The following is a 15,623-nucleotide window of genomic DNA, read 5'->3' on the forward strand; positions in this document are numbered from 1 at the left end:
CAAATTGAGTCTACTAAGCAAAGACTCTAATTTATCTATTCAGTAAGTTAGACAGGAATCACTTCAGTTTCTAATTGGTTGACTTTCTTCTTTCTTTTCTCCTGCCAAACAATCTGCTGTTCCATTTTCCTACTAAAAATGTAGTTCTGGATTGTCATCCTCTGTTTAAAACTTTCAAGGGTTACCTATTATCCACAGGCTGCTGTTAAATACTTAGCCTGACCCCCAGAGTTCCTATTGAGAAATTGAATCCCACCTCCTCCTTCTCCTCTTATATCCCCCACACTCTGACAAAGCTATTTTAGTTTGCACATTCTCTAAACTTGAGCAAGATATTTCTATTTGCCTCCATTTCTGCACATTAAAATTCTAGACTCTATTCAAACTCCAACATATTTCCTAACCCTCACCCAAGAGTAATGTTTGAATTTCAGGAGTATTTCACTTGTACCTTCAAAAGAGAAATAATTGCTTTCTACCTTCATTGAAAGTTTTGTGTGTATGTCTTTCTCTTGCTACTAGAATGTGACATTTTGGAGAGCAGGATTAATACTGACTTCTCTCTTAAACTCTTTTAATAGTTGTCATAATTGTTTTTTTGGTACCGGAGATCGAACTCAGGACCTTGCACTTTTGAGGCAGGCAATGGAACCACTGAGCTAAATCCCAGGCCCAGGTTGTCATAATTTATGTCCATAGGAAAGACCATGCATAAGGTAGCAAGTATTCATTTAAAATACAAAATAGAGAGGTCATGATCAGACAAAAAGCTAGGTTTGTTTACAATCCTATATCTCAGACTCAGAGATGGCATAAAATTCTGAACAGCTCCTCAAATGTAAACACTCTTATTTCACTTTCTTAGCTCATTCCCACAGTCATACCCTAAGTCAAATCATCAGTTCAAATGACCTCAGAGCAGAGTCTTCAACTCACCATTCTGCAGTCATCAGCCCTCCTTTCCCCTTCTCTTTTATCCACCCAAAACAATAACCTGATTGTTTTTCTTCTTTCATTTGGACCCAGACACGGGGCTCTAATATGGTGATGTGGAAAAGAATAAGTGCTCTGTAATTAGGTAGATCTGGATTTTATTTCCTGCTCTGACAGTTGCTAGCAGTATAATTTGTAACACTGACATAGGCTCTCTGATCTTCAGTTTGCTAATTGGCAAATTTAAAATATTGAAAGGATAGTAACCACTAATATTTTGGAAAACTTGCTAAGTATACACTGTTCTAGCAGCTTTACATTTATTACTTTAAATCTCAAAACAACCCAATGCTGCAGGTAATGTTATTACACCACATACTTCATATATATGAAGTGCTATAACTATCTCTACTTTATAGGTGCAGAAATAAAGGCCTAAAGAAGGTTAATTAATGTTTATAGTCACACAGATACTGAGGAGTGAGGCTAGAATTGAAACGCAGCTCTTCTGACTTCAGAGCCTCTGCACAGAATGATATGGTGAGGATTATTGCAAAGGGCAACCTTACTATTTGTTACTGTTACCGGGTGGTAGGTCTCTCGGGACTTCTTTCCTGGTTCTTGGTGTTCCAATCAAAGAATTGTACAAAACATATAGAAAAGCCAGCCAAAGTATACATTCATTGAATGTGGAAAATGGGCAGGCTCTACAGGGTGAGAGTGGACCAGGAAAGAGGCCCTCAGGGCCTCTGGGGTTAAGAGGAAAGGGTTTTGTATCCAAAATTGCGGTTGGGTTCCCCCTCAAGCAAATGGGACATTTGTCCTATGAAAAACTCATTTGGTGTTGCTCCAGATTTAAACTAACCTGCTGAAAGACTCACTTGGCTTCCTGTCACATACAAATGAAGGACTGATAATATCCTTGGCTTTCTGATTTATTCCATGTACAGTGCTCAAGAGACATGGGGTCATTGTGGGTCCTGTATTCTGCAAGTGTCCTCTGGATTTTTGTGACCTTTGACACATTCTGCCCAGTTATTTGTCCAGTTTTCCCCAGCCCTAACTCTTACCTAATTATGAAAGGTGTGTCTCAGAATTATGGTTTAATGCTGTTACATATACCAGAAATTAATTGTGCAATGATTATTAAATTTCTCTTAGCTGTAGAACTTGAATGAATGCCACAGGCTGGACCACTGATCATACCTCCCATTAACCATAAAACCCATTAGCAATTTTTCTCTTATTTTAATTTTCAATTTCTTAAATCCTGGCAACCATCTTGAGTTTTATAAAACTTGGTAGTTTCCATCTATTCTGCCAACGAACAACTTTCACTAATGCCTGAAAGCCTTGGGTACAATCAGGAAGTGCCCATCACAATCTTCTCCTTCATGCTCTTCTGACTACCTTCAAGCAGAGGAAGGAATTTCCTACCAGAAGCTACAATGGTTAGTTGAATGGATTTTGTAAAATATATTTTTGTGAACTATTTAGGACAAATTTATACAGGTTATTGGGATACCCTGCCTTCTCCATAAATATTTATGATAAACATTATAGTTTAAGCTAAATCATTAATATTATTTTAAAAGGTTTTAATGGACTAATAATTCACTCATAAAAACACACACATAAAACCTTTAGAAATTAAAAGGGAGAGAACAGAATTACTAAATGTATTCGTTCACTGACATTTTGTTTCTACAGACATCAGTTTGACCTCTTCCAAAACAAAAAGCAAATGAGGACAATGTCACACACAAGCACTTTTACTAGGTTAGATATGCCAGTTTTCCAGTGTGAGTCATGTAACAAACTGAATGTAATAGTGTTGACATTGAATTGTTTGTACATTGAGAATAGGTTTTTTAAACCTTTGAATTTTCCAGAAAGACTACCAAGGATATAAGATGATATATCCAGCCGTGCTACTTGTGCTTTTGCCCATAAATTTATCTTTCATCTGTAAAGGAGGTGATTGCCTGTGTTGGAAGTCCAGCAGAACTTACAACCATAAAACATCAGGAATCTATGACCCAGAGAGGCAGATAGATAGGACAGCCAATGAATCACCTAAATAAAATCCAGGAATTGTGTATGTGCTGAAATGTAGCATAAATGAAAGTGATCATCCTTTTTCCTTCTCTGCCTCCCACTTGTCTTCAATGTAACCTCCAGACAATAAGCTTCAAGTCTTCCACTTGTATCTGTGTATTCCAGATATTGATATAGGAGAAAAATAGCTCCCAACCTACTAGATGTCAGACATGCTGAGTTTGTGTCCCCTGAAATTGAAGAATGAATTCCAAAGGACAATGGAGGTGAAGAGTAGGAAAGGTTTATTGATAGCTAGCTCCTGAGAAGCAAGAGGGGTCGCAAATGGGTTGCCACCAAGGCCCTTTGACAGGGATAATTTATACACAAAAGTCCCAATCTGGGTATAGCATGGGTCAAACAGTAATCACCCTGTAAGATTGAAAGTATAGCTGCTTAGCTAATATTGAGTCAATAGGGAAATGGGGTACATAGCAAGGTTATATGGCTAGCATCAGAGGTTTTATATATGACTTTTCAAAGGGAACCTTTTCGGGAAAGGATGGGTCCAGATTTTCTGGTCACCCAGCTGGGAGTCTGATCCCTATCTGGACTTAATGGTTCAGGCCAGTGGTGGTGAATCTATGGCATGTGTGCCTCAGTGGGGATGCAGAGCCCTCTCTATCAGCACATGAGCCAAGTTGCTACAGCCAAGGTTTGTTAAATTATCATCATGCATACAGCCAGAAAGATCACATTAATTATGCAAAAGCACACCAAATGCAAACTTTCACCTTTCTATAAAAGGCTGTTTTATCATTAAAACTCTATTATTGCATTTTTCTTTTAGGACAGGAGATGTTAATGTATGAGTTGTTTTTTTTTCCAAACTAAAACCTCAGTATTCAGGTTCAATGTGGCACTTTGCAATAAATAAGTGGGTTTGGGGTTGCAGTTTGGGCACTCAGTCTCTAAAGTTTCTCTATCACTGGTCTAGGTGGCACTAATTACAATATAATCTCAAGTCATTGTTTATACCTTAGGGAAGTAGGTGAGTCTGTCCATTGTGAATTTATCCTGAGGCCTTGCCTCCTTCAGATGTGCCTCCACTCATAATATTTTTTTATTATTAAGTTCTTTTATTGGTATGTTTTAGGCATACAATATGTTTACATTTATCATTGGGTGCTTGTACTTGCACATGATATATCTTGGTTCTTATTTTTTCCCCATTACCGGTGCATTCTTCACCCCTTCTACCCTTTGCTATTTACATAGATTTCATTTCCATTTTTTTTCTTTTCTCATAGTTTTTCCTTTCCCTTCTTCCCTTTCCCCTTCCCCTCCCACCATTCCTACCCCTTTGGACCTTTCTTCCTATTTCAAATTATCAATTATTCATTTTAATCATTTTAACCCTTATTATACTTTCAGTTTCTCACACTGGAGAAACTATTTGGTATCTACACATGTGTGTGCTATTTATTTCACTTAAGAGGATGGCCTCGATATGCATCCATTTAGCTGTAAATGACTCTAATTTCTCCTTCTTTATGGCTGAGTAGTACTCCATTTTATAAAAGACCCACATCTTCTTTATCCAGTTTCCAGTTGATGGGCACTTGGGCTGTTTCCAAGCTTTAGTTATTACAAATTGTGCCACTATAAACATGGGTGCACATATATCGCTGTGGTATGATTCTTTTAATTCTTTTAGGAAGATACCCCCCGGGGAATAGCTGGGTCAAAAGAGACCTCTAGTCCTAGTTCTTTGAGGTATCTCCATACTGACTTCCACAATGATTGCACCAGTCTGCACTCCCACCAGCAATGGAGAAGGATTCCTTTCTCCCCAAAACCCCACCAGCATTTGTTATTGGTTGATTTCTTGATAGCAGCCATTCTTTCTGGGGTAAGGTCCTACACCCATAATTTTGATGTGTTTCCATTTTCTGCACTGACTTCCTCATGGGCCCATCCCTGTATGCCTATTAAGTTGTATCTCAGCTAGCTGTCTATTACAATATCACCTGACACCCCCCAACCCCTACCTAGCCCAAACACTAGAAATAACCAAGGTCTCCATAAATGTTGTAAATTTGAGGATGGAAGGGGAATTTGAGGAAGGAGGCCAGGATTGTATTTTCATGTTCATCTTTGTCTTGGGCAATTGCTTCGTTTATATTCATTTAGTCTGTTAAGAGTTTCTGTGTCCTGACTGTGGCAAACCAGACATAAAACCCTACTGGCTCCCCAAGCCCCACAGGAAGCTCATGATCTCATTCCCAAGTGATGCCTGAGCAGAGAGTAGAAGAAGCAATCTGTCAAGATAAGAGCTTGAGGTTTGAAGTGTCAAAACAGGGGAAACTACATGTGGAAAGGCCTTGAAGAAAGAGAACATGTGATATATTCTTGGTCTTTCAAGAAAATTTAGATGGGCTTCATATTTTTTTCCATTTAAGTGTAAAGTTAAGTGTTTCTCCTCATTTCCAATACACAGCTCTGCATTTCTTTTGACAAAGACACAAATATTTGCTTGTTGCTCCTCTTTCTACTATTAACAAATCAAAATCAGACCTTATCTTTACACAGTTCTTAAGCATTTTGAAAGTGATTTTCATTATTTTATTTAATACTCTCAAAGTCCTCTCACCATTGAAAATATCAGGGACATCTTTTCTCAGAGCCACTTGTAGGTTTCAACAACAAAGTACAGGTATGAGAAGTACTGATATGAAACATCAGACATTTTAAAAATAATTGAAGATATTGACAACTATTTAGTACCAAAGAGCAAGATGGTTTTTAATGATGTATTTAGTAACTCATATACGACAGCAGCTCACTTGGAGGGCTGAGGGTGAGAGAGCATATTTTTTTTCATAGCTAATAGCATGAGAAATAAGGTTTTTGAATAATTGTCTATACATGTATAAGACTTAAAGAATAGAGTTTATAGCACTTTAAAATAGAATCATTTACATTTTTATAAAACATAAAAAGTTGTCACTTTTCACCTTTATAACATTTACTTTGGTCTGATGATGGGAATGAGGAGGGTAGAGCCTCCACAATCATTCATACTTAGAATGAATTCAGGCAGTGGGTTCTAGACTGGCCCTTACCTTGGCAGGAAGCAGTTCCTAGCTTGGCAGTGCATTCCTAAACTTGTACAATTGAACATAAGGCTCTGTTGACTTGCCTGTGAGGTACCTGGTTAGAGTTGGTCTACTTAAAGTAATTATGAATGCATGCATCAGTGCTATTGCAAAAGAAGGATTCTGTACAATTTAAGAGCCTAGAAGCAATTTGTTTTCTCTTTCTGACCCTCCTGATGATTCTGGGTCAGGTGACTCTGGAAAGACTGGTTTCTCTCAATGCCTACTTTCTGTCTGTGTTTCTTGGTTACCAGATTTCCTTACTTTGCAATAGCCCCAGAGCCAAAAGTTTCTTCCTCCTCTGCTTTTTCTGTCTTAATTTTCTCAAAAGTAGTCATAGGGTCCTCTACGCAAAACTATCACAAAACAGCATATTTCCTGTTGGCTGAATAAGCTCTACTGAATTCAATTTAAAGAGGAAAAAGCAAATTGTTTTAGCATTATGAATGCTCATTAAAACTCTGAGAAGTATTCAGCACAGACTTGCTTCCTTAGAAATACAATTTTGTCGGCAAGTTATTGAAATCTTTGAACATCAAGTGTATGCTAGATGCAAAAGTGTTACATTGTTACCATAGATTTTATTTTCCCTGTATGAAAATTTTGCTTCGCACTTCCATGAAAATTACTATTTAATATATTTATAAGATCTCTCTCTTTCTTTCTCTGCATCAGACCACAGTTGATGAGCAAAAAAGAAAAAATAATTGTCAAATACAAAGGAGTGGGAAGATCCTCACTGCTTCACATGTGAGAAATATAAATAAAGAAGCTCCTGAGGGAGTCCATGCTATTTCCTTAGTCTGTAAAAATAGAGTGATTTATAAAAAATACTGAATCATGTCATAGAAATACAGGAGCACAGGAGTCAATAGCTTGGCCTTGAAGAAACCATACTCTTGAATGCTATAGATGAGACAAAATGACAAGAAAACAAACATACTGGTTTGAGGGATCTGAGAGCTGGCTCAGCCATCCTGCTCACTGGTGGTTAGGAGACCATGGTGTGTGTGTGTGTGTATTTGTGTGTATATACATATATATATATATATATATATATATATATATATGTATGAATCAAAATGGAATAACATTGGTTTGGAGCACTTGAAATGGAGCAAGGAGGCCCCTGTTAATCAGATCTCAGACATGTCCATAGCCAAGTGATTGGACTGGGCCAAACTGCAGTTCCCTGTAACATTATGTGTTTAACCTCTGCTGATCTTTGTGTAATGGACTCCTCCCCCCAAATTACCCAGGGTTTGAGATGAGACCCAAATCCCTTTTTTTACAAGAGAGCTTAACTTTTGCCAAGCTCAATCATAATTCCTGAATAATACGTGATGTGATTCCCAGCCCCACTTGCCTCTCAAAAGCTATAAATGCAGCTTACATTTTGTAAAACCTCTGAGAAGAGCACATTTTCAAAATTGCTTGGATTGTTCTTTTCTGAGATTGCAACCCTAATTAGCTGCCAAATAAATGTAATTTTCTTTGTTCTTAACTAGATTGATTTTATTCTCTGTCAATCAATAAAACATTGTTTTGTTACTTTGGGTTTGGATCCGTTTGAGCCTCTTCTATAACCTCAGTGAAACTTTGGTCAGTTGCCTGGAACAGAGCTGAACTGCCAGTTCTAGTGGTGGTAAACTATTAATGGAACATTTGAACAAAAACCTCTCCTAGTTCTATTAGTCAGTTTATGTGTTATTGCAGTGCTGAACTTGGTGGTCTTCAGTGAGATAAGGCCAATGCTTGGTATAGGGCCATAAATAGTATAGAGCCCAAGGGACATTCATTAACTTGAAATGATCTGACATATTTAATAAGGAAATTTTCACAAGAGCACCAAAATCTAAGGTTCAACATGTGCATACAATAACTATTATAAGTTATTTCAGGAACAAAATTAATTTTAAATGAGAGCTGAAAGTAACCAACCAAGAGTGACAAAAGACTGATTTACTTTGGATGCCTTCAGTTGTATGCCAAATAACATACTTAGACTTCATGAATCAGAACAATGTCTTTGTTTTGTTTGTTACTGATGGGAAATAAATTCCATGAGATTTCCTCTCATGTAATGCATGGCACTGTCTGTATGTGCCTGTTACCTATTTATCCATATAGCTGATCTAGATCTCTATGTAGGCAGAGATACAGATAAGTGTGTACATGTCTCTGTGTGTGTGTTACACTTAAAATGAAACAAATGAAAGATAATTTAGAAAGAATTCCTAAGAATTAGAGGTTTAGAACAATGTTTCTCATTTTTCTTGATGTCTCCCTGTGAAATTGTTCACAACTAACTGAAATCTTTTTTCTTTAAACTTCATTGTTAAGTTTTTGTTAGGTAAATTTTAGATTTCTTAAAGAGCAATTGTGACACCATTTAACTGCTACATAAATTTAATTTGGAAGTTTTACTAAATAATTAAGAAAAATTATAGTGTATTTTTGTCCAGAAATGCTTATTTATATTTATGTTTATCTCTAATAATTATAGGTTGATTAGCATTTTAGTCTATCAGGTAGTTTTGACCTTCAACTTGCTGATCTAGCTTCTGCTCTTCCTGTGTTAATTTGTGAATAATTTACATTTGGCTCATGGGTATTTTACAATACATAGTGACATGGATATCTTGATAAGCTGCTAATTAATGATTTTATCAGCAACCTCTCCCCAAGGCAGAGCAGATATCATGCCTTAGGAACTTTGTGATTTAAACTATGTGTAATGTAGTATAATATTTTGCAAGGAGTAGCAAAGGATAAAAATGTAAGGAATTGTTAATTTCCATAAACTACTTTATGAATGTTTTTCAGGTCATTTCAGGTACTTCTTTTCATACACCACTCTCTTCTTGTTTACATGGGCTGGGTAAGTGGTGATGATTTCAGATAGTCTGAATATGTATCCACTAAATACTGTTTTCTTATAATAGAACAATGAATACAAAACATGCATACACAAAAATAAATGCAGCTCAATTGCAAAATTTTACAGAAAATGCTGAAAACATAATTAGCCACTTTTTAAACGTTAAATTGGAACATAGTTTTTACAACTTAGTTTAACAATATTTATGAAATTGAGAAAGTCTGTTCTTTGAAAAAGAACTCAAAGGAATGGGCATGTCAATTGTGCTAATAAAATGGACATTACCATTATTCTTTAGTTAAAAATTTGACATTATGTAATAATTACTCAACAATTATGATTATTTTTGACCCAGTAATTCAATAATCAAGAAATATGGTCTAAGAAAGTTATGTAATTTCAGGAAATGCTTTATAAAAAAAAGCGTTCCTCAAAACTTTATTTATAGTAGAAAAAATTGTAATTTTTATCAGCAAGAAATACTTATGATATAACCACATGATGGAATAAAATATGTCCAATGAAAGAGGCATAATAATCTGAAAATTACTTTAAAATTTTTATATAACAGTACAGTACTCAACACTTAATATTTTTGGAAGACTGGCTTATAGATTTATTTTTTCTCTTTTCTACTTTTACATATTTATTAGATAAGTAATCCACTATATTTGAAGCTTTTAATCACTACATATTATTTTTATAATTTAAAAATAAGTTACAAGATTCATTGCAATAAACTTTTTGGAGTTACTGCTGTAATATATTTCACATCTCAGACAATCATATGTTTAATCAAAAATCCAAAGAATGCTATCAAGACTCTCAGAAGTAAGGGAGCTCTATTAAAGATTCTTTGTCTAATCATTCGAAGGTAGGGGGGTGACCATTTGTGGAAATTCTGACCCCATTAGGGGTCTGTGTCTCTGAAGAAGTCAGTGTGGCTTTGGGTAAGATAGGGAAGAACAAGTACAGTATTGGCAGGTGAGCTGAATAAACAGACAAGGAGAAGATCAAATTTGCCCTTGTTCTTTCTTAGGGAAATGAAGCTTTGAAGGATTACTGAAAAGAAAATGACAAGACCCAATTTATATTCTAAGAATATCCTTGTGCTTCATCAAGGAAGCATGCACTGAATCTAGATGATCAGTCCAGAAACTGTGGTTATAGTAAAAGGATATAGAAGTAGTGATGAATTTTGGCAGTAGTGGTAGTGATAATGGAAAGGAGATATTGGATATGTATTGTGAAGATAAAATTACAAGTGGTGTGGTCTGAATGTATTCCACAAAATTCATACCTTGAAACGTAATGGGTTTTGCAATAGCATTCAAAAATGGGAACTTTAAGAGGTGATTAAGTCATGGGGGTAAAGCTTTCGTGGATGGAACTAAGGCTCTTATGAAAGGGCAATAAAGGAGTGAATCCACTCTTTTCTGCTCTTCTACCAAGAGTTGTCTTAGTTACTTTTCCCTTGCTGCTACAAAATACCTTGCAGCCACAAATTAGAGGAGGAAAGGTTTATTTTAGCTCATAGTTTGTAGAGGTTTCTGTGTGTACTCAGCTGACTTCAAGGCAAGGCAGCATGGCAGAAAGCCATCACAAAGGAGAAACAGGCCATGGCCTGGTGGGAAGGAAGCAGCCCTTTTCCATCCAGGCTACAAGCCTATTGGTTGTGTCCTCCCACACCCAAGGTGGATCTTCCCTCTTCAGTAAGTTCATCATTTACACCCAGAAGTATGCTAACCCAATCAGGTGGGAGTTTCTTATCTAAGTTGACATCACAGTCAAGGATCACAGGAAAACAATATGAGATTTTAGAGCATTCATATTTTTCTGTCCCAAATCATGGTAAATCTAATTAAAGACAGCCTGTTTCAGAATTTATAGGCAATGCTGATCTACTTTAAATTTGTTTTCACTGTTCTTATAAGGACATATTTCTTTAAAAGCAGAAATGTATTGAGGATGAAGTGTAACTATCATTCTCATGACATACTCTTCTGAGAACTGCTTGTTATGTCTCATTTGTATTTGTGAGTCACAGTTTTTTCCAATAAATTCAAACTTTTTTGCATCCTGTGCTAGCTATATGATGGCATAGATATCAGTAGCAGAAATGTAAACCATGTTTCTCTCTTGTACCTTTAGAATTCAATGAAGAATGAAAGGTTTAGATTATTGAGAATCTTCACAATGTGTGATACCATTTATAGCCAAAAATATTAAACTAGATTTAGAAAAATTATATTAAAATTTTCAGTTTTTATTAGCTACAGGTAGCAAAAGAGTATGCACAAGTGTGTTTAATCCCAAAAAGAACTCTCCAAAGATATGAATGAGGAAACAAACTAAAATAGGCTAGGTATTTTGCTCAAGGCTGTACAATTAATATTCAATTCATAGACTATGGGTAAAATAAAATAATCCTCACTCATAGTATTTACATATAAATGCATATGTATATCATGTATATACATCTATAACCAATATAATAAAGTTTCATAAGACCAATAATTAATGTTTTCTGTCACTTTACAATTTATGTTGTGTGTTTACCAAGGCTGAGAGTTGGTAAGTGGCTTTCCCCAAGTTAACTAGCTCATCAAATTGGAACAGAGATTGAAGTCAAATCTAAGGCTTATGGTGAAGAAGTATTCAAAAATATGTCAATGGATTCCTGTGGTATGATTTCTTGCCTTTAAAAAGTACTGAGATTTCTATTCTAAGTCAAGGAACTGACATCTTTTGTTAACTTTTCTTCTTTCCCACTGCTGTCCTGTTTCACGCTAAGTATTTGAATTGTGAGTTCTATTCTTGGAATCTATTTTGATTTCCTATCTTTACAATTCTCCTCTTTTTATCCAAAAGTTGATGATTAAAAGACGAGTATGTATATTCAAGTGAACTGAGAAGTTGAAAAATTAATGCAGTGGAATTAGAACATCATTTCTTTAGGGGAAGTCATAATAGCCTCCTTTGACTGACCAATTTTTCTTTTTAAATATCTACTGAGCAATGCTGTTCAACTCTACTTCACGAAAGTTGTACTTAGAATCAGTCACAACTGTCTACTTTTAAAAATGTACTTCTTCTTAACTTACTAACTCCACAATATAAAATGAGCTCTGCCAATTTAAAAGCAAGCATAGCAGAGTGTTTGAAAGGGAAAAGGAGAAAAACCAAAGAATTTCCAGAAATCTTTAGGTTTTATGGATTATATATTGAAGATTTTTAGTAGTCTTTTATGTTGGCTCACTTCTCTCTTTCCTATCTCTAAATTCCCAAACAATATAATGACATACTGTTACCTATTTGGTGATGATTTTAAGTTCAGGACAACACAACAAATTATATTATTTAATATCTTTAATTAGAAAAGAAGATATTTTGTGTCCTATTATTTTGAACTGCTTTAATCTTACTCTTTTCCCCTTTTTTTTAGTGGTCTTGACACTTAATATTTTTAATTACCGCAACAAGGCAGCTATGCTGTCTGTATACCCTTGCTCTTGGCCTCTGGACTTTGCAGTTCTTTATCTAGTGGCCAGGCTCTTGCTCTGGGCTTAACCAAGTAACTTCCTTTGGCTGATGGAATGTAGTAGGAAGTGACAATGTGCTAGTTCTAAGCCTTGGTCACAAGAAACATTGAGTGTTCATGTTTTCCAAACTCCCATCATGTTTCTTCATTAGTTAAACTATTCTCTCGCTACCTTGCTGGTCCAAACATTATAAGTGACATTGGAACAACTGAACCCTAACATACATCCTGAAGCCAGAGAGTTCCTCCTCTGTGAACAAGCCAGTTCAGCCAAATAAATGAGAACATAAGACTTTTCTTTATAGTCACTCAGTTTTGGAATGCTTTGCTATGTAGCATTAGTATGGCAATTGTAAATAAAACCCAACCATCAATTTTCCTCATACACCTGTTTTCCCTTCAATCACCCTCAATGCTGTTGATGACAATTCAGTCTTCTAATTCCTCAGGCCAGAAAATACTAGAGTTATATTTGGCTCCTCTCTTCCTCTCACACTCAATATCTAAATTACCAAACATTTTCTTCACCTGTAAAATAATTCTGGAATACACCCATTTCTTTTTCTTGGAAATCTTATGAAAGCTGCTAACCATCTCCTACCTAGAGTTTTCCTATGGCTTGACAAATAATCTCCCTGTCCACTTGTTCTAGTCTCTATAGAGTTGGTTCTCATTACAATGGCAAATTTATCTTGTTCCATAAAAACCACATCCCTCCTCTGTGCAAAACTGTAGTAGCTTTATATCTCCCTCAGAATACAAGTTAAAATCATATCTGGTCTATAAACTTTAAAGGATTCTATCTTACCCAACACTATTTATCTCTCTTCTCCACCACTGGCCACAACAACCTGCTTGCTGTTCCATGAACACACCAACCACACACTGGGCCTGAGTTCTTCACATTGGCTCTGCTTGCTGCCTGTAGCACTACTCCTCCAAATAACTCTATAACTGATGTGCTCCTGGCCCTCAAGTTTTCACTGAAGTGTCGCCTTCCTAGTGAAACTTCCTATATGAGTTTGCTGACTGCTGTAACCAAGTACCTCAAAGTGCTTGGCTTGAATAGCAGAAATGTATTGTTTCACATTTCAGGAGGCTGGAAGATGAAAATCAGGGTGTGTGGCAAGATTGGTTCCTTAGGAAGTCTATGAGGGAAAGATCTTTTTCAGGCCTATCACCTGGGCTTGCCGATGGTACCTTCATGTTTCCATGATGTCCCTTCTGAATCTTTACATTGTCTTCTTTCCCATGGCCAAATACACCCCCCACCAATATGACTGGTAAAGACACCAGTTATATTGAACTGGGTTCAATTGTAATATCCTCACTTTAACCTGATTACATCTGTTAAGACTCTATTTTCTAACAAGTTCATATCTGAATACAGAGGTAAGTATTTCAATATATGGAGGTTGGGATTTCAACCTATGAATGTTGAGAGTACACATTTCAACACAAAACACCTTCTCTGAACTTCTTTTTAAAATGACCCTCTCATGAAGTCTTTAACTTTATTCTTAGATTATGACCACTTATGATATTATAAAATTGTCTTTCCTTCCAAGTGAGACCACTTACAAGGAATGTAGACTAGAATATAGACTAGAACATAGTAAATGCTTAATAATTATTAACTGAATAAATTCATCTATCCAAATGTATTACATCTTTTCCCTTAAGAATTGATAGTTTTCCAGGACAGTAACTAAGTAGCCTTTCATTTACCACAACCAAGAGCTAAGTCTTTGAGTGCTTAGCTCTTTTTAGTGATGGCTTTGCCTCCTCTGAAGCCACTCAGGAAGAACCCTGGCTCTGACCTTATCCTAAGAACATGCTCAACTTAACACAGCCATTATATGGACAATTGTTGGTTACTGGATAACTTAAAATGTCTTGAAAATATAAAAGTGGTTTGCATTAAAGTTATTTTTCTGCTAAGTTTGACAGTTTCAGTTTGTTTTTAACATCATTTACAGAATTACAACCTATTCTCTTCCCCAGGTTTGCACAGTGCAGTATTTTAGGCAATGAGGTTTATCCGAGGCACAATCATTGCTACTTGAAAATTATTCTCTTCCTCATAATCTTTGTATGCATATTAGAGTTAAAAAATGTAGTCTGTTGCTTTATTCATGAACGGAGAACACTGATCAGAGTCATCTGTCTAAAATCAAGTCCTGGTTCATCTGTACAAGCATGGACAACTTGATTATCTTTTCTGCAGTATTTAAATCATCTGTAAAATGAGCAATATCTTAAAAGGCCCTTTCCTCATTTATGTTTCTCTATTTAGGGATGAATTTCATCAAATTTCTTTTAGAAATATAAGGACATCTATGGTTGACTTACAGAAAGATCTAGTGGTTCAGATAGTCCAAAAATAACAATAAAATAAAATATAATGGTTTTTAAAAGAGCAAAAGAAAGTATCCATTGTTAAAACAGCCTATATCCCTTTGCAAATTCCAACACCCTCAACTCTGCCCTGTATATAAATAATAGACATAGAGAGAAGTTTATTACTTAAGAAAAGAGTGAAGTCACTTAAAATAATGCAGTGTTAATATAATATAATAAATTATAATCTTTAAATAATTACTATATGGCCAATATTAATAAAATCTTTGTATTCAGTTATTATATTGATGTATAGCTAAATGTGTGCTTAATTTTTATTCATGCTGCAATGGTATTTTTCTCATTTATGGCTGTAACATTCAAGGAAGATCTCAGAGCATTGCATTTAACCTCTTTTTGCATTTTAGCCTAAAATCATTTCATCTTATTCAAAAAATGTTTATTTTTTAAAACAATGTGAAACTTAAAGGTTGCATTTTCCTAACCCTACAAATTAATGCATAAACAGTTAAGGGCATAGTGCATAGAGATAGAAAAGTCTTTTAAAACTGTAACTTTTTCTAAGAAAGTAGGGGAAATAATACATATTCATACCTGTGCATATAACGAAACACTGAAGAATACAAAAGAAACTCACAAATGTGATTATTTTCTGTATAAAGACTTGGTATATCATTTTGTCTTAAAAGATATGTGAATGCTTTACCTATAC

The 15,623-nt window shown here is 35.5% G+C and overlaps 1 pseudogene; it reads left to right on the forward strand.

Annotated features, from left to right (window-relative positions):
* The first annotated feature begins 14,552 nt into the window (after positions 1-14,552).
* On the forward strand, positions 14,553-14,667 carry LOC147826749 (U4 spliceosomal RNA; annotated as a pseudogene).
* Positions 14,668-15,623: the final 956 nt, after the last annotated feature.

Source organism: Heterocephalus glaber, unplaced genomic scaffold (assembly GCF_053883595.1).
Source record: "Heterocephalus glaber isolate CG9 unplaced genomic scaffold, H.glaber_assembly_v1.0 deba00001461, whole genome shotgun sequence".
Lineage (NCBI taxonomy): Eukaryota > Metazoa > Chordata > Mammalia > Rodentia > Bathyergidae > Heterocephalus > Heterocephalus glaber.